This window comes from Phyllobates terribilis, unplaced genomic scaffold, assembly GCF_046119375.1.
Source record: "Phyllobates terribilis strain yellow unplaced genomic scaffold, ASM4611937v1 Scaffold_3__8_contigs__length_932513732, whole genome shotgun sequence".
Taxonomy (NCBI): domain Eukaryota; kingdom Metazoa; phylum Chordata; class Amphibia; order Anura; family Dendrobatidae; genus Phyllobates; species Phyllobates terribilis.
Window position 1 is genome coordinate 859947425 of NW_027362763.1, and position 18503 is coordinate 859965927.

Here is an 18503-nt window from a genome sequence, read left to right on the forward strand (position 1 = left end):
GAGTAGGCATGGACAGGGGCGTTACATGTCGCTGACTGGGCACTGGGTAACTATGGTGACAGCAGGACAAGGGGCTGCTGTCCAAGTCTTGCCGTCCCCACGAGTTGTGCGTCAATCCTCTTTATGTCAAAGTTCCTCCACTGCTTCTGCCTCCTCAACCTCCTCTCGGTCTTCCACCTGCACCCAAAGCCTGTCTGGTCATGCCACAAGCTTTCTAACTGCGCAGAAGGGATCCTGCACACCTCCTTACTATGCTGGCAGTAGGGCTCAACGTCATCAGGCGGTTTTTACTTTGAAATGTCTGGGAAATGTGAGTCACACAGCTGAGGAGTTGTAGTCAGCTCTGGAGAACCAATTTCATGAATGGTTGTCTCCACTGGACTTGAAACCAGGGAAGGCCGTGTGCGACAATGCTGCACCTGGGTGCGGCCCTTCGCCGGGGCAATGTCACACACGTGCCTTGTATGGCTCACGTGTTGAACCTGGTTGTCCAGCAATTTTTAGCCCACTATCCCAGACTAGATGGCCTTCTGCAGAGGGCACGGTCGCTGTGTGCTCACTTCCGCCGTTCGCATCCCGCAGCTCAGCGACTTACATCTCTACAGAAGTCGTTGCCACTTCACCGGCTAAAATGCGATGTGCCTACCCGGTGGAATTAAACTCTGCACATGTTGCAGCGACTGTGGCAGCATCGACAAGCCCTGGTGCAATACGTTCTGATGTATAGCCTGGGCCAACGAGATCCGGAGGTGGGGCAAATCACGCTGGAGGAGTGGTCTCAGATCAGGGACCTATGCACCCTTCTGCACAGTTTTGAAATGGCGACGAAGATGTTTAGTGCTGACGATGCCATTATCAGCATGACTATTCCGGTGATTTACATGCTGGAGCAATTGTTAAACAGAATTCGGAGTCAGGTGGTGGCACAAGAGGAGGTGGAGGAAGTAGAGGAGGAGGAGTTGTATGCGGAAGGGCTAACATCTGCAAGGTCCAGACGGTCGGCAGCACCAAGGCGGCAGGCATGTGAGGGTGGGGGAGATGGTTTTACCAGGGCGCATGGTAGCAGCCAAACTAGTGAGGAAGGTGCAGGAGCCCAGGAAGCAGTGGAGGACGAACTGATGGAAGACTCATCAGATGAGGGAGACCTTGATCACATTTCTGTTGTGCAAGGTTGGGGGGAGAGGACAGAGGAAGGAAGCATGATTGTTACCTCGCCACCAACACAACAGGGACTTGGTGCTCCTGGATGCGCAACACACATGAGTGCCTTCTTGCTGCACTACCTGCAACATGACCCTCGAATTGTGAGAATTAGAAATAATCCTGACTACTGGGTTGCCACACTGTTAGATCCCCGGTACAAAAGTAAATTTGCAGAAATTATTCCTGCCATAGAAAGGGATGCACGCATGCAGGAGTATCAGCAGAGACTGTTGCAGAATCTTACATGTGCTTTTCCACAAAACACCAGTGGTGCACGTAGTGAATCTCACAGTTCCAACTTGCCAACCGTGGGACCGTCAAGTGTTCAGCACTCAAACCGTAACAGAACCACAGTATCTGCTGGTAACATCAATTTTGTGGAATCATTTCACCACTTTTTTAGCCCATCCTTTGCAAGGCCACAGGAGACAAGAAGTCTGACACATAGTCAACGCCTAGAGACGATGGTACAGGAGTATCTCCAAGTAAACATTGAAGCCATGACTGTGTCACTGGACCCTTGCTCTTTTTGGGCTTCCAATCTGGATAAATGGCCGGAGCTAGCCACTTACGCCTTGGAGATCTTGTCATGCCCCGCAGCCAGCGTTCTGTCTGAACGTGTGTTCAGCGCTGCTGGTGGTGTGCTGACAGATAAGCGCACGCGGCTCTCCACTGATAATGTAGACAGACTCACGTTCATAAAGATGAACAAATCATGGATCCGAAACGACTTTTCTACCCCTGTGTCATCCTGGGGAGAGTAAAAGCTTGATGATTGGTTAAAATCACCCTACCAACCGTTTTAAGCTTTCAAATTACTAATCATGTTTATCTGTATCTTGACTGGAAAATAATTTGGGCTTTGTAGCAGTGTGCAGCACTGATCCTATTAGCCCATCTATACTAAGCTCCACCAGATTTAAAATTAATAATAATTTATAGCTGCATCTAGCCCGGAAAATAATTTTGGGGCTCCGAGATGCGCAAGACACATAAGTGCCTTCTTGCTGCACTACCTGCAACATGACCCTCATATTGTCAGAATTCGAAGTAATCATGACTACTGGGTTGCCACACTCTTAGATCCCCCAAACTTTTCGATCAACCTTTTCATTTTAATAAAGACCAAAAAAATGGTCATTTTTGAAATTATAAGCATTAGCAGGTTATTAGAAACTGAAATCAAACAGTTTTCAACTCAAAACTTTATTCTAGGTGATGTTACATTTTCACATAGGACCCCTTGTTCGAAAGGAGCTTCTGAACTCTCTCGTCCATTGAATTTGTCAGGTTTTGGATGGTTTCTGCTTCAATTGTTTTGCATGAGGACAGAATACCCTCCCAGAGCTGTTGCTTAGATGTGAACTGCCTCCTGCCATCATAGACACTCCTTTTGATGATGCTCCAGAGGTTCTGAATGGGGTAGAGGTCAGGGGAGCATGGGGGTCACACCATAAGTTTGTCCCCTTTTATGCCCATATCAGCCAGAGATGCAGATGTTTTATGTGCAGCATGAGATGGTGCATTATCATGCAAAAAAATGATCTTGCTGTGAAATACACGGTTCTTCTTCTTGAACCATGGCAGGAAGTGCTGTTTGAAAAAATCCACATACATTATGGAGTTCATCTTTAGCGCCTTCAGGGATCCTAAAGGGGCCGACAATCTCTCTCCCTATGATTCCAGCCCAAAACATTACTCCACCTCCTCCTTGTTGGCGCTGTAGCCGTGTTTGCGTGGGGTGTCCATCAACCAGCCATCCTCCACTCCATCCATCTGGACCATCGAGCGCTGCACGGCACTCATCCGTGAACAAAACAGTTTTGAAATCAGTCTTCATGTAATGTTTGGCCCACTGGAGCCGTTTCTGCTTGTGTGAAGTGGATAGAGGAGGTCGACAGGATGGCGTATGCACTGCTGCAAACCTCTGAAGGACCCTGCATCTTGTTGTTCGGGGGACGTTGGAGGCACCAGCAGCTTCAAAAACTTGTCTGCTGCTATGACAAGGCTTTTTTGCCGCTGCTCTTTTAACCTGACGTAATTGACTGTAGGAAAGAGTCCTCAATTTGCCCTTATCAGCACGCACACGTGTGTACTGTGAATCAGCTACATACTTCTTGATTGCCAAGACACTTCATACTGATCATCGCACAATGTTGATTGTAGTCATGCCTTGACCTAAACACTCCACAATTTGTTGCTTCTCAGCAGCCGACACATCCTTTTTCTTTCCCATTTTGGCAGAAAATGTAGGCTGCTTAATAATGTGAGACAGCCTTCTTAAGTAGTCTTGCCTTTCATTGGACACACCTGCCAAACTAATTAGCACAGGTGTCTGCAATTGCTTACAGTGATATAAAGAGCCCTGACACACATCACCATCAATGAGTTTAACTGACAAACAAACAAATTCTTCCCTTATCACTCCTAAACACTTTTTGCATAATAATTTGGAACACAGTGTACATGTGCTTTTCCACAAAACACCAGTGGTTCACGTAGTGAATCTTACAGTTCTAACTTGCCAACCGTGGTCTGTATGGAGTTGTTCAATAAAGGGCCCAAAATTAAGATAACATAGATGGGAGAGGTCTCTATGAATAGGAATTCCTAAGTATTTGATACCCTGTGAGGGCCAGGCAAAGGGAAAGTTGGACTGGATGGAATCCTATATGGATTTGGGGAGGGAGACATCGAGGGCCTCAGACTTCGCTGCATTGATTTTAAAATTTGACCATGTAACAAAGTGATCTATTTCAGCCATAACAGCATGGATGGATATATGTGATTGAGTGATATATACTAGGACATCATCAGCAAATAGAGAGCACTTGTACTCGGTGCCTCCCACCTCAATCCACCTAATATTGGGGTTATGGCGAATTGATGAGAGCAGGTGCTCCGTCACTAGGATGTATAAGAGAGGGGACAGAGGACATCCCTGCCTTGTCCCATTGGTGATTGTGAAAGGTGATGAAAATGTTCTGATGCACCCCCTGGGCCTTGGGACACCCGGAGCCGGACCCTTTTTGGTGGATGCTGGTGGTTGTAGTCTTCGTGGCGGCGACCCAGTTCCGTGGCTCAGGGTGGTCAAACCAGTGGCGGAACAATTTATGTGGTTTTGATGTTTAAATGTCCGACTACGCCACCCGTGGATTGCGGTCAGAGTGAACCGCCGCTGCAGGGCAGACCGCTGAGGCTGGTGTTGTGGGTGCAGCAGAGCGTAGCATAACTCCCCACGGGAGGAGTATAGCCTCAGGGCAGTGTATGCGGAGGATGGGGGTGATGGTGCAGGGCAGCAGCAGTAACGACACGGAGTCAGTGATGCAGTCCAGGGCCTTTACTCACAGTTCTTATTATCCAGACCACGTCTGCAGGTAACGGATGCCCACGTCGTACTGTGCTCACCAGGTGAGGGGCTCAGACAACTCCCAGATAACTTTGGAGCGCTTCACAGGACCCCCTTTGTGTGTCCTTTGTCTGGCCTTTCTTACCAACCCTTCTGTCCGGCTGCCTCGGGCCTCCTCTTGGTAAACTTGGCGCCAGTTTCCCTGACCCTATGTGGTGCCTTCCTAGCGGGTGTAGCGAGGGGCTGCGCCACATAAAATGTCACAGCCTCCGGTTTCTAGCTGAGGGTCGTTTCCTGCCTCCACTAGTTTCGGGGACCGGTCTCCCCCTTTGGCCTGACCCCTCCACGCAGGTGGATTCGGGCGTGCGGTGGCGACTCGCCCGTCCGCACCCCTGGGATCCCTTCATTCCTCGTTCCTGGAGCCTTCTCCGCTCCTCTTCCTTCCTTCTCCCTCTTCCAGGCCTGGGCCTCTGTTACTAGGCCCGCCTCCGGAGCAGAGCTCATGCAGAGCCCCTGCTCCCTGCCACTTCTGCTCAGACTTCTCTGCACTGAACTAAGATGGTGCCCACCTTTTATACTCCCTTCTCAATGCACCCAGGAACTGCTTCCTCCCTGCTCCTGCACTACAGGGTTCCCCTTCCTCAGTGTTCCCTCCCCCCACTCCAGCCAGGGACAGGGACTGTCGTGCCCATCTCAGAGGCATATTGGTCGCCCTGCCCCACGGAAATGTGGTGTAATGCATGTAGGTGTCGGGTCCTGATCCACACTCCATCCTTACCTGAGAGTGAGATATCACACCTCTGGGTGAGGTGCAATACCTTTGTAGCAACCGAGCCCTCAGGGTGCTACAGTTCCATTTATCTTCAGCCTAGGTGACGTATTGTGATACAGGGTCGTGATTTTGGCTATAAAAGGGTCCCCTAGACCCCTACCCCAAGCTTTTTAAGAGAATCATATATGGAGTGCCAGGAGACTCTATGGAATGCTTTCTCAGCATCCAACGAGAGTATCTAATTACAAATTTTTAACTGCATCTAGCCCAGGAAAAAATTTGTGCCTAGTAGCAGTGTCTGCTAGTCAGCGGATTATCCCGGCTGTTAAGCAAGCTACACCACCTGTAGTTTGAACACTTAATTTTTTCAAAGGAAATGCTTCGGGACCACGGGATACTTTGTGAAGAGCATCAGGAGGCACCCCAAGGCATAGGGGTTGGAACTGGCGGTAGGACGCCTTGCGGTGGACAGCCGAGCTCGATCCTTATAAAAGCTTTTTAACTGCAGCAGCTTTAGTGGACGCTACTGGAGCTGGAATTACGCGGCTGCTGGCATGAGACTTGCCCTCCAATAGATCCTTGTAAAAGGATTTAAAGTGTATTCATTCAAATTAGAGAGACAATTTAAAAAGCTTAGAGCTGTCTCCACCACAGGGGGGCTCGCTCGACCCACCAGCGAACAGGCACCAGTATTGGGAGAGGGGGGCTGACCATCAGGGTCCACCGCGGCTCTGGCACAAACCCGGCGACACGGAGGTGGCACGGGCAGGAACGGACTGGCCATGTCGGCTTCTCACTTTTTGGATTTTAGAAGGGCATGACATGCCAATATCTGTGTCCTCCCCCTCCTTTTACTCCTCCACCTCTTTTCTTTTCGCATGACTATATGTACTTGTCACTTTTCCATGTGTTAGTTATGTCTTCTGAGCAGTTTGTCAGCTTTTGGACACCTTTGAAGGTGTTTTCTATGCGTTTCTATGTGTTTTTGTTTGCCTGCCATTGGTTTTAACGGTGTTCGAAGGTGTTCGACGAACAGTTTGACGAACAGTTCGGCGAACACACGGGTGTTCGACGAACCGAACCGAACTCGAACACTACGGGGGTGGCTCAACACTAGTTACCATGTTTTTTACTGATACATTAGTATTGTATTATTGAATGAGATATGCCTAACCATTGTTCTGTACATAAGTTATAGGTACATTTTTTCAGTAGTTTTCCAGTACTTGTAAAAAAATCATATACAAAGACTATTGAATAACCAATAATTATTACGTATCTTATACAGTACAGTCCAAAAGTTTGGACACACCTTCTCATTTAAAGATGTTTCTGTATTTTCATTACTATGAAAATTGTACATTCACACTGAAGGCATCAAAACTATGAATTAACACATGTGGAATTATTTACTTAACAAAAACGTGTGAAACAACTGAAAATATGTCTTATATTCTAGGTTCTTCAAAGTAGCCACCTTTTGCTTTGATGACTGCTTTGCACAGTCTTGGCATTCTCTTGATGAACTTCAAGAGGTAGTCCACGGAAATGGTTTTCACTTCACATGTGTGCCCTGTCAGGTTTAATAAGTGGGATTTCTTGCCTTATAAATGGGGTAGCGACCATCAGTTGTGTTGTGCATAAGTCTGGTGGATACACAGCTGATAGTCCTACTGAATAGACTGTTAGAATTTGTATTATGGCAAGAAAAAAGCAGCTAAGTAAAGAAAAACGAGTGGCCATTTCAGTCAGTCCGAAAAATTGGGCAAACTTTGAAAGTGTCCCCAAGTGCAGTTGCAAAAACCATCAAGCGCTACAAAGAAACTGGCTCACATGAGGACTGCCCCAGGAAAGGAAGACCAAGAGTCACCTCTGCTTCTGAGGATAAGTTTATCCGAGTCACCAGCCTCAGAAATCACAGGTTAACAGCAGCTCAGATTAGAGACCAGGTCAATGCAACACAGAGTTCTAGCAGCAGACACATCTCTTCAACAACTGTTAAGAGAAGACTTTGTGCAGCAGGCCTTCATGGTAAAATAGCTGCTAGGAAACCACTTTTAAGGACAGGCAACAAGCAGAAGAGACTTGTTTGGGCTAAAGAACACAAGGAATGGACATTAAACCAGAGGATTTTTGTGCTTTGGTCTGATGAGTCTAAATTTGAGATCTTTGGTTCCAACCACCGTGTCTTTGTGTGACGCAGAAAAGGTGAACGGATGGACTCTACATGCCTGGTTCCCACCGTGAAGCATGGAGGAGGAGGTGTGATGGTGTGGGGGTGCTTTGCTGGTGACACTGTTGGGGATTTATTCAAAATTGAAGGCATACTGAACCAGCATGGCTACCACAGCATCTTGCAGCAGCATGCTATTCCATCCAGTTTGCGTTTAGTTGGACCATCATTTACTTTTCAACAGGACAATAACCCCAAACACACCTCCAGGCTGTGTAAGGGCTATTTGACCAATAAGGAGAGCGATGGAGTGCTACGCCAGATGACCTGGCCTCTACAGTCACCAGACCTGAACCCAATCAAGATGGTTTGGGGTGAGCTGGACCGCAGAGTGAAGGCAAAAGGGCCAACAAGTGCTAAGCATCTCTGGGAACTCCTTCAAGGTTGTTGGAAGACGATTTCCGGTGACTAACTCTTGAAGCTCATCAAGAGAATGCCAAGAGTGTGCAAAAGCAGTCATCAAAGCAAAAGGTGGCTACTTTGAAGAACCTAGAATATAAGACATATTTTCAGTTGTTTCACTCTTTTTTGTTAAGTATATAATTCCACATGTATTAATTCATAGTTTTGATGCCTTCAGTGTGAATGTACAATTTTCATAGTCAAGAAAATACAGAAATATCTTTAAATGAGAAGGTGTGTCCAAACTTTTGGTCTGTACTGTACATTCGGACTAATCCACCATTTGTCATATCCAAGGGGCAGGTCAGTTAATGACAACATCGACGCGGGACCAAGTACAGTAGTATATACTGTACCTCCTTTGACAAAGCAATCAGGCGGGTCAAGGGAAGGTGCACCCTAATGGCCGAAACAGACATTGAGGGGGCATTCCATTTACTTACTACCTGTGCCTCAGAATAATGTCCGCCTATTGGGCTGCTTCTGGGAAGGAGCATACTATATAGATCGCTGTTTGCCCATGGGGTGCTGTATATCCTGCTCACTATTTGAGGCGTTTAGTTGCTTCCTTGAATGGGTCGTCATGGACGTTTCTAAGGGGGCACATATTATCCATTACCTCGACGACTTCTTATGCCTGGGCCCAAAAGATTCGCCACAGTGTGAATACATGTGGTAGTCCATCTGTGAGAAGGAGAGAGCTGGAGGGAGAGCGGACACAACAGAGCCAAGGGGTTAGATGGAGAACAGCAGAAGGAAAGAGGGCGAGGGAGGTAAGGGGGTACGGTGGAAGGCCAACCTGAGCTCCCCCACGTTCCTGCTGGGCAGGGAACAGCCCTGGGAAAAAAAGCCGCTAGCGCATCCCTTTGAGGTTACGGGTGCAAGCGGGCAGAGGGACTACGCTGGAGTGTGAAGTTGACACGGCCAGGCTGTTCCTACCTGTGCGACCTCCGTGTCGCCGGGTTTGTGCCAGAGCTGCGGTCGACCCTGACGGCCAGCCCCCTCTCCCAATACTGGTGCCTGTCCGCTGATGGATCGAGACCCCCCGCTGTGGAGGCAGTTCTAAGCTCTGTAATTTAAATTGGCTCTGTAATTTGAATGAGTACACTTTAAATCCTTTTATAAGGATCTATTGGAGTGGAAGGCTGGTGCCAGCAGCCGCGCTAATTCCAGCTCCAGTAGCATCCACTAAAGCTGCTGCAGTTAAAAAGCTTTTATAAGGATCGAGCATGGCGGTCCGCCACAAGGAGTGCTACCGTCAGTCCCAGCCCCTTTGCCTTGGGGCGCCTCCCCGATGCTCTTGACCGAGTGTCCCGGGGGCCCGAAGCATTTCCTTTGAAAAAATTAAGTGTCCAAAGCACAGGTGGTGTAGCTTGCTTAACAGCTGGGCTACTCCGCTGACTAGCAGACACTGCTACTAGGCCCAAAGTATTGCCTGGGCTAGATGCAGTTAAAAATTTGTAATTAGATCTACAGGAGGTGTAGCTTGCTTAGCAGCTGGGCTACTCCGCTGACTAGCAGACACTGCTACTAGGCCCAAAGTATTGCCTGGGCTAGATGCAGTTAAAAATTTGTAATTAGATCTACAGGCAGTGTAGCTTGCTTAACAGCTGGGCTACTCCGCTGACTAGCAGACACTGCTACTAGGCCCAAAGTATTGCATGGGCTAGATGCAGTTAAAAATTTGTAATTAGATCTGCAGGCGGTGTAGCTTTCTTAACAACTGGGCTACTCCTCTGACTAGCAGACACTGCTACTAGGCCCAAAAGGATTTCCTGGGTTAGATGCAGTAAAAAATTAGAATTAGATACACAGGCGGTGTAGCTTCCTTCACAGGTGGGCTACTTCGCTGACTACAAGACACTGCTACTATGCCCAAAAAGATTTACTGGGTTAGATGCAGTAAAAAATTGTTATTAGATACACAGGTGGTGTAGCTTACTTCAGATGGGCTACTCCACTGACTACCAGACACTGCTACAGGCCCAAAAGGATTGGCAGGCTTAGATGCAGTAAAAAAATGGTATTAGATACAGAGGTTGTGTAGCTTGCAACACAGATAGGCTACTCCAATGACTAACAGACACTGCTACAGGCCCAAAAGGATTGGCTGAGCTACTTTTCGCCAAATGCTGTGAAAAACACTTGCACAGCACTGGCACAGACCTGCCTGGCAAAAAGTGCTATGAACTGCTGTAACCTAGCCCTCAAAAGGGCTGCAATTAGAACTAGTCCCTACTCCCTAAACCTATCTCTCTATATAGCTGGAAATTCGCTCGCAACTCACACAGTTATACTGTATAGCGCCCACAGCAGCAGCGGTGCCGTCTTACACTCAGCTGCAGCAGTGAGAAAATGGTGGTGACGGGGAAAATGACTGGGTCTTATAGGGAAAGGACATGTGACATACACAGCCAATGACACATGCCCTTGCTTGTGTGGAAAAAAAAGCACTTCGCTGCATGTGTGCGCTGCTGATAGGCTGACAGACTGCACCGCCCCACTGTAAATGCGGGAAAGAAAAAAAAATGGAGATCGGCATTATTTCTGCAGAGATCCATCCCCTGCCCCTCCCCCCACCCACTCTACGCTGAAACTGTCTATTAACTTAGCTTTATTTATTTCTTTTTTTCCCTAGCTGAACTCTTTTGTTGGAACTGTCTATTAACTGTCTATTAACATTGATTAACAGTAGTGATGAGCGAGCACTAAAATGCTCGGGTGCTCGAGGCTCGGGTCATACATATTACATATTGATGCGCCATTTCTGGGGCAGCTGACGGCTGGTGTTTCTAGACTGGGAGGGGGCCAATATTCATGGCACCCTTCCTGGGCTATTAATATCAGCCCCCAGCTGTCTGCCTAGCCTTTGCGAGCTATTAAAATAGGGGGGACCCCACGTCATTTTTTTGGGGGGTCCCCCATTTTAATAGCTGGTAAAGGCTAGGTATTCAGCTGGGGGCTGATATTAGTAGCCTGGGAAGCTCCATGGGTATTACCACCTTCCCAGGCTTCAAACATCTGCCCCAGCCGTCTGCTTAACCTCCGCTAGAGACTAAAATTCCGGGGAACCCCACGCCAATTTTTTTATAAATAAATCCTTTATTTTAACACTAAATGACAAGCACAGTAACCAACACTGTCACTGTACTTATTATATATTTGACTGATATGTTTCTATGTATCTAATCTATGTGTGATGCCCTATTCTTTCTGTTCTAAATTGTCGGGTACCGATGATGAATTGCCTGCCTGCTTTTTTAAAGAGACGGGTGCATGAAAACACTATTATTTTTTTTAAATAAATCCTTTATTTTAACACTAAATGACAAGTACAGTAACCAACACTGTCACTGTACTTATTATATATGTGACTGACATGTTTCTATCTAATCTATGTGTGATGCTCTATTTTTTCTGTTCTAAATTGTCGGTACCGGTGTATGCCGCTGCTGAATTGCCAAGCATTTTTGCGGCGGCATCCCCAGCAGTCTTTTAAAAGCCTAAAAGTGCCCAAAACGATAGTGACAGTGCTCAAATGACATGGGGACAGCATGGGGATCGCCCTAGGAAGCATTTCTGACCCCCAGGTCACTGCTGTCCACAACGTGGTCAGAGGTATTAAGCCACTTTTAAGGGCTCACAATAAAAAGTTCAAAAACGAAACTGAAACTGCTTTCCTGTGAAATATGTTAAGGAAGTTCTTTCCAGGGTAAAGACTTGTGTATAAGGTAAAATAAATAACCCCCCCAAAAAAATACTCCTCCACACCTTGGGCTATATTTGCAAATAGCATTTTTTATGCGTTTTTGCACTTTTGTATTGCTTTCAACCGTGACAAATGCATTCACCGGGAAATGTCATTGTAACATTTTACAACCTTATCTGGCCATGTGCTGTGTGACATATGCATACAGTGCTGAAAAGACATGGGAACAGCATGGGGAAGACTCCTGGAAGCATCTCTGACACCCAGGTCACTGCCTAAAAGTGTGCCCATCAGAAGTCATCCTTGCCGCATCAGAAGATGCAGACTTGCAACTATCCCCGTGCAAGTCCTTGTCCAAGGGCAGTGTTCAATTGTACCTCCTCCATTCCTTGCAATGCAAGCGCAAATATGCAGCCAACCACCCACCCACCCACCCACCCGCAGGCTGCAATACTATACTGCTAGCTTGCACTTGAAATGGGGTCTTTTAGTTTGGAGGAGGCCAAAGCTGGCCACTACCTCATGGCTGCATCGGCAGTGAGGTATCCATACTCAGTCCCCATCCGCCCAGTGGCCGGGTGTCCACGCTTGGTCCCCAGCCGCCAGGGGGCGGCCGGGTGTCCACACACGGTCCACAGCCGCCCCGCGGCCGGGTGTCCACACACAGTTCCCAGCCGCCTGGGGGCAGCTAGGTGTCCATAAACGGTCCCCAGCCGCCCCTATTTCTCCTGTCAACTTCCCCCCACACACTTTTCTTAGCCCGGCCTGCTTTAGGGCAGCATTGGACGAGCCCACCAGAGAACCAGACTCCTCCGGTGGGCCCTGGCTTCTCCATCAGGGGAGTTGAGAGTGCCAAGGTGAGGAGCATGATGATGATGATAGAAGTTAGCATCTGCTTTGTTTTCTTGGAATGCAAGCGTAAGTGTGCAGCCTGCCACCCACCCACCCCTAGGCTGCAATACCATACTGCTAGCTTGCACTTGAAATGGGGCCTTTTAGTTTGGAGGAGGCCGAAGCTGGCCACTACCTCATGGCTGCATCAGCAGCGAGGTATCCATACTCAGTCCCCAGCCGCCCAGTGGCCGGGTGTCCACGCTTGGTCCCCAGCCGCCAGGGGGCGGCCGGGTGTCCACACACGGTCCACAGCCGCCCCGCGGCCGGGTGTCCACACACGGTTCCCAGCCGCCTGGGGGCAGCCAGGTGTCCATGAACGGTCCCAGGCCTCCCCTATTTCTCCTGTCAACTTCCCCCACACACTTTTCTTAGCATGGCCTGCTTTAGGGCAGAATTGAACGAGCCCACCAGAGAACCAGACTCCTCCGGTGGGCCCTGGCTTTTCCATCAGGAGAGGAGAGTGATGATGATGATAGAAGTTAGCATCTCTTCTGTATTCTTGGAATGCAAGCGCATGTATGTAGTAGCGGCTAGGCCTGAGGTGGTCAGCGTTTTGGTGCATATCCTACCTCCTCCAAGGATTTCTGGATGTTTTCCTGCTACTATCTCAGTTCTATGACTCCCGTTAAAACAAAGCTTCAAGTGATAAATGATGGATGAGGTGGTGGCAAAGGAGAAAGAGCAGGAGGAACAGGGACCATTCACATCAATATCAGGCCAGTCAACAACACATGTCTTGTAGGATATGTTTCTGTAACAAAAGGAGCGGTTCAGCTACACAGTTATAGGGCATACCGTGAGTGCAATGCCTACCAAAAATTTCGAGGCACTCCAATGCCCCTTGGAAATGACATGGAGGTCAGAGGGCCTTAACTAAACCATTTTTTCCATTTATAGCAACTGGATCTCCTGTACACTGTTGGCCTAAGTAGTGAATGGAAGGCTTTCCAAAAATTATGAGGAACTGCATTGCCCCTTGAAACAGACGTGGATTACAGTGTATTAAAAACCTTCTACCCATTATTGGGGAGTGGGTCCCCCTTAGTTTTCGCCTTTGCATTGAAAAGCAAAAGCTGACTAAAATTAGGAGGAAATGCAATGCCCGTTGGAAGAGTCATGGAGGTTAGAGGTAATTAAAAACAACATTTCAATGCCCCTTGGAAGAGCTGTGGAGTTCAGAGTGGCTTAAGAAGACGCTTTTAATGCTCCTTTGAAGAGACGTGGAGGTCACAGTAGCAATGCCCCATTCAAGAGCCATGCAGTACAGCATATTACAAACATTATTCCCATTATTGGGGAGTGGGTCTCCAATAGTCTTTGCTTATGCCTTCCAAGCAAAACCTGCCAAAAATTAGGACGGAGGAACTTGCAATGCCCCTTACAAGAGCCATGGAGTACAGCATATTACAAACATTATTCCCATTATTGGGGAGTGGGTCTCCCATAGTCTTTGCTTATGCCTTCCAAGCAAAACCTGCCAAAAATTAGGACGGAGGAACTTGCAATGGCCCTTACAAGAGCCATGCAGTACAGCATATTACAAACATTATTCCCATTATTGGGGAGTGGGTCTCCCATAGTCTTTGCTTATGCCTTCCAAGCAAAAGCTGCCAAATATTAGGAGGAAATGCAATGCCCGTTTGAAGAGTCGTGGAGGTTAGAGTTAATTAAAAACAACATTTCAATGCCCCTTGGAAGAGCTGTGGAGTTCAGAGTGGTTTAACAAGATGCTTTTAATGCCCCTCAGAAGAGACGTGGAGGTCCCAGTAACTTAACAAGATGGTTTTAATGCCCCTTGGAAAAGTGGTGGAGGTCACAGCAGCTTAAAAAGACGGTTTTAATGCCCCTTGGAAAAGTGGTGGAGGTCACAGTAGCTTAACAAGATGGTTTTAATGCCCCTTGGAAAAGTGGTGGAGGTCACAGTAGCTTAACAAGACGGTTTTAATGCCCCTTGGAAAAGTGGTGGAGGTCACAGTAGCTTAACAAGACGGTTTTAATGCCCCTTGGAAAAGTGGTGGATGTCACAGTAGCTTAACAAGACAGTTTTAATGCCCCTTACAAGAGCCATACAGTACAGCATCTTAAAAATATTATTCTCATTATTGGGGAGTGGGTCTCCCATAGTCTTTGCTTATGCCTTCCAAGCAAAAGCTGACAAAAATAAGGACGGAGGAACTTTCAATAATGGCAACACGGACCACGGTCACCCTGGTGGTATAGTGGTGGTGGAGGCTGAGGAGAAGAACTTAAAACAGGCGAAATGAGGAAGCTTATACCCATGTGTGGGTGTGAAGCGGTGCATGTGAATACACCTCCCGAAATAACACAGTGGATTTGACTTTATGTTACTCTGCTGTCATTTGGTGGTGATGAGAAGTCTGGCCCAATCCAGCCCTTGTTCATTTTGATAAGGGTCAGCTTGTCAACATTGTCAGTTGACAGGCGAGTGCGCTTATCAGTTATAATTCCCCCAGCGGCACTAAAAACACGCTCCGATAACACACTAGTGGCAGGGCAGGCCAGGACCTCCAAGGCGTACAGAGCGAGTTCATTACAAGTGTCCAGCTTGGATACCCAATAATTAAAAGGCACAGAGGAATCACGGAGGACGCTGGTACGGTCGGCAAGGTACTCCCTCACCATCTTTTGAAACTTTCCACTCCTTGTGAGAGTACCCCGCGCCTCAGGGTCTGTCCGAAGGGAGGGTCTGAGAAAACTGTCCCAGAATGTTGACATTGTTCCCCTGCCTATGCTGGATTGGAGTTGCGTCTCTCTCGCATGTACGCCTTGGTTGGGCAACGAACTGTGACCTCTGCCGCTAGCGTGTTCAGATGGGAATTTTTTTAACAGTTCTGCAGCAAGGGCCTTCTGGTACTGCCCCATTTTTGTAGAGTGAAAGTTCTCCTTGTAGCGGGGGTCTAAAAGTGTCACCAACCAGTAATGACTGTCACCCAACATTTTGACAACGTGAGGGTCACGGTTAAGGCAGCGTAACATAAAGTCGGCATGCGTGCCAGACTGGTAACGGGCAAGACTTCCGTGTCCTCATCAAGATGACGACTGACCATACTCTCCTCCTCCTCCTCCACCCTGTCCTCAGGCCACCCACGCTGAACCGACGGTATGACCGTTGTACAGGTACTACCATCTACAGCGCATGATACAAGCTCCTGTTCTTCCTCCTCCTCCTCCTCCTCCTCCTCCTCTCCCTCATTGTCCCCCAATGCACGTTGGGATAAGATGAGGCTGGGCTGTGTGTAATCGACCGCTACGGCTTCTTGATCCATCTCATCGTACTCTGGCTGCAATGCCTCCTCTTTAATTCTCTGCAGAGAGCGTTGCAAAAGACAGACAAGTGGGATGCTGACGCTAATGATTGCGTCATCGCCACTCACCATCTTGGTGGACTCCTCAAAGTTTGTCTAGATGGTACATATGTCAGACATCCAGGTCCACTCCTGAGGTCTTATGTGTGGAGTCTGACCTAAATATCGACGGCCTTGTTGCAGCTGGTACTCCACAACTGCTCTCTTCTGCTCACAAATCCTTTGCAACATGTGGAGGGTAGAGTTCCAACGTGTGGGGACATCACACACCAGTCGGTGTGACGGAAGCTGCAAACGCTGCTGCAACACAGCAAGGAAGCTGTAGCCGACTTGCGAAAATGAACTGACAGGCGGCGTACTTTGACGAGCAGTTCTGGCAACTCGGGGTAAGATTTAAGAAACCGTTGAACCACGAGGTTAAGCACATGAGCCAGGCATGGTACGTGTGTGATCTCGCCTCGCCTCAGAGCCGCCACCAGGTTACGGCCATTGTCACACACGACCATGCCTGGATGTAGGTTCAGCGGTGTCAGCCACAGATCTGCCTGCTCTTTCACAGCTGTCCACAACTCACAAGCAGTGTGAGGTTTCTCACCTAAGCTTATGAGTTTCAGCACAGCCTGTTGCCGATTGGCGGAGGCAGTACTGCAGTGCTTCCAGCTTGTAACTGATGTGGTGATATCTGAGATGGAGGCTGAATATGACGAGGAGGAGGAGGATGATGCGCAGGAGCTGTACACTGTGGGGGGCAACTCTGACTAACATAGGGCCCGCAATCCTCTGTGTGGGGAGGATGTGTTCCGTCCCAAGGTCCGACTGGGTCCCGGCTTCCACTATGTTTACCCAGTGTGCCGTCAGGGAGATGTACCGTCCCTGGCCACAAGCACTTGTCCACGTGTCCGTTGTCAGGTGGACTCTCCCAGTAACTGTGTTGTTGAGGGCACGGCAGATGTTTTGGGACACGTGCTTGTGTAGTGCGGGGATGGCACACCGGGCAAAATAGTGTCGGCTGGGGACCGAGTACCGAGGAACAGCCACCGCCATAAGGTTGCGGAAGGATTCCGTCTCCACCAGCCTAACAGGCAGCATTTCCAATGCAAGCAGTCGTGAAATGTGCGAATTTAGGACTGTGGCCTGTGGGGCATTAGCTGTGAATTTCCGCTTTCGTTCAAAGGTCTGGGATATGGACAATTGAACGCTGTGGTGGGACGTGGGACGTGGACGGTGATGCTGTTTCTTGATAAACTGCCATAACAAGTGAAGACTGAGAGGAGAGGGCATCTTTGCATGCAGTATGGACAGGGGATTGCCTTGCACAAACAACAGGGGGTTCTATTGCACGCACAAAAGCGGAAGAAGCAGTGGTGACACCCGCTGACACTGGTCGTGGACCCTGGGGTTTGCCCCACAAAGTCGGGTGCTTTGCTGCCATGTGCCTGATCATGCTGGTGGTAGTCAGGCTGCTAGTTTTGTCACCCCTGCTGATGCTGGCATGGCAGGTGGTACAAATATCCTTTTGGGGGTTATCAGCAGAGTCTTTAAAAAAATTCCAGACTCTGGAAGACCTACAGGTTGTACTGGCAACGTCCCTCGTGTTGGTGTTACGGGGAACTGTTGCCTGCCTTCTGTGTGCGGCCAACACACTGTTTCTTCCTGCCTGTTGGGGTACTCTGCCTCCCTCACCCTATGTGCTGCTGGCCTCGTTCTGCGTGTCCTCCTGCCATGTTGGGTCAGTTACTAGATCATCCACCACCTCCTCCTCTTCCTCTTGCGCACCACGATCCTCCTCCTCACTTCCTGGCAATTGTGTCTCGTCATCGTCCCCTCTTGTGACAAATTGCCAGCGTCGACTTCCTGTGCCCGTGGCTGTTCAAATATTTGGGCATCACTACATGGGATCTCCTTGTCCACCACTTCAAGCGGAGCAGGCGAGGGGCACAAATATGGAAATGGACCAGTGAACAGTTCTTCAGAGAGTCCAAGTGTGGGATCAGTTGCTGTCTGACGACACTTGGCATGGTGGGAAGAAGGTGCATCATGGTGAGGGGGAGTATGCGGTCGAGACTCATGGCTACTAAGAGTTGACTGTGTGGAAGACAGACCGGAGGTGGTGGTGCCCAGGTAACTGGAAGTATTATCTGCTATCCAATTAATAACCTGTTCACACTGATCAGTTCGAAATACTGGTGTTGTTCTGTGCTTCCCTAGTAATTCGGTCAAGAAGTGGGAGCGAGAAGATGTGGCTGTTGGTTGTGGCACATTTTCACCTTGACCACGGCTCCGTCCTCTGCACGCACCATCACCAGAACGTCCAGTTCCATGTCCCTTGGCACGCACCTTGCCCATTGTAAAGGAAGTAAAATAGCTTACACTCGCACTATCACGGGAAAAAGGGTAATAAAAAGTAGATTAGAACCATGGAAGAGGAAAACCACAGTTCTATTTCTCTGGCCTACACCCGACTCTTTTAAACAGTCTGAACAATCAAGGAGAAACTATTACTGTTTTTCTTTACGGAAAAAAAAACAAAATCTGAATAATAGAGATTTTTTACCGTGGAATGGCAAAACCACAGTTATTGTTTACTGGGGTATACCAGACAATTTTAAATAGAT